Below are 2,246 nucleotides of genomic sequence, written 5' to 3'. Positions count from 1 at the left end.
CCAGAACTGGACACAGTACTCCAGGTGGGGTCTCACCAGGGCAGAGTAGAGGGGGAGGATAACCTCCCTCGACCTGCTGGCCATGGTCCTCTTAATGCACCCCAGGATACCATTGGCCTTCTTGGCAACAAGGGCACATCGCAATTACAGATACATGGTGGGATAACACACATGACTGGAACGCTGCCATCGATGGCTATGTACTTTTCAGGAAAGACAGGACTAGCAGGTGAGGCAGCAGAGTTGCTCTTTATGTGAAGGAGCAACTGGAATGTACAGAACTCTACCCAGGAGAGGATGAAGAACAAGTTGAAAGCTTGTGGGTAAAAATTAAGGGACAGGCCAGCATGGGTGACACTGTGGTGGATGTTTACTATAGACCACCCAACCAGGATGAGGAAGTAGATGAGGCCTTCTACAGACAGCTAAAAGTAGCCTTGCAATCACAGGTCCTGGTTCTCATGGGTGAGGTCAGCTGTCCTGGCTGTGTCCCCTCCCAGCTTCTTGTGCACCCGGTGGAGCTGAGAGCTGAGAAGTCCTTGGCCAGTCTAAACACTACCCAGCAACAACCAAAACATCAGTGTGTTATCAACATTCTTCTAGTACTAAATCCAAAACACAGCACTATGCCAGCTACTAGGAAGAAAATCAACTCTGTCCCAGCAGAAACCAGGACACTGGTTCAGAGCAGACAGGCAATGGCTGCAAACTGAGCTCCCCTGGCAGAGCAGGTTGAGGGCAGCACTGGGCAGGGGCGATGGGAGTCTTCGTGCCTGCACAGGGAGAGGTAGCTCCTGGTGCATGAGCAGAAGGGTCTCCTCCGCCCCAGGTCATCCTGACAGTCTTGGTCATCCTCCGTCTTTGTTCACTATCATAGAATCACAGAATGGTTTGGGTTGGAAGGGACCTTTAGAGGCCATCTAGCCCACCCCCTGCATGAGCAGGGACATCTTTAACCAGATCAGGTTGCTCAGAGCCCCATCCAACCTGACCAGCAATGTTTCCAGGGATGGGGTCTCCACCACCTCTCTGGGCAACCTGTGCCAGTGTTTCACCACCCTCATTGTAAATAATTTCATCCTTATATCCAGTCTTAATCTACCCTGCACTACATGGACACTCATCCGAGGCTGCAGCACCAGCCTTCCCTCACCAGAGCAAATCCTACAGGACCTGTGTGGGGCCAGAAACCTACCCCAAACAGCCCCTGCCACCACTCAGAGCACTGCTCCCAGCTGGAGCAGCCCAGGGCACCGGTAGCTGCCTCTGTGGCACGGGGGGACAGGGGACACTACCTCGTCATTCAGACACAGTGGCTGGCCCTGCTTGTGTTTGCCTGAGGAAAGCTGAGCCCGTGGTCTTGCCTGAGCATCACTGTCACTAGTGTTTTGACAAACATGTTCCGTGTTGCCCTTGATTTCATTTAAGGTCACTAAAAATGGACACCACAGCCACATATCTCATGAACCATGAATTTCTAGAATCCCCCTAAGCCTGGAGGATGAGGGAAAGCTATTTTTAGCAAGCATCCCGTGCGATAGGTCCTTTGAACTCAGCACAGTGGATGCACTGAGCGTCTGCAAAAAGCCGAGACACACCAGACCAGCTACCAGTTTGGGCTCTGTCCTGATGGGGAATTGTCAGTGTGATTCAGATGGGGCCTTTCTTGCTCACAGGCGTGCCCAAAAGCAAGGGGGCTGGACCCTACTCCCCACACCCAGCTGCAACATCAGAGCAAGGAGCGCACGCACGCAGCAAGAGCCACTCTCCCTGTTTTCTTTCATTGGTCCATGTGCCCATCTGGGAGCAAAGTGCAGGAAAAAAATTAGCAACAAGCAAGGATCACAGGTAGCCCCTGCTGCCAACTAGTCACAGGCATCTGCTGAGCACTGCAGCAAGAATACACAGGATGTTTAAAACCATTTGCACACAGCCATTGCCTTAAATGCTCTAAATCAAGGCCGTCCAATATATCCACAAGCTGTAGCATCGTTTCAGGTTCTCCCCAGCCCAGCAAGGGTTAGTAGCTAAAGAAATACACATTAATTACTTCCAGATGTCTAAGTAATTCTGGTCCGTGAACCAGCTACAGCAGCCATCGCTCTCACATGCCCGCTATTTGAAAAGGCCCCACTTTTCATATTGTAAGGGTCACACTCTTATTTCGAGCAGTTCTCCATTATTATATGAAAACATTTCTCAAGATAATAGTTGCTGTAAAATCTTATCAGAAGGTAGCCTGGAGC

Source organism: Egretta garzetta, unplaced genomic scaffold (assembly GCF_000687185.1).
Source record: "Egretta garzetta isolate BGI_Z169 unplaced genomic scaffold, ASM68718v1 scaffold589, whole genome shotgun sequence".
Classification (NCBI taxonomy): Eukaryota; Metazoa; Chordata; class Aves; order Pelecaniformes; family Ardeidae; genus Egretta; species Egretta garzetta.
Note: the sequence above shows the minus strand (reverse complement) of the source record.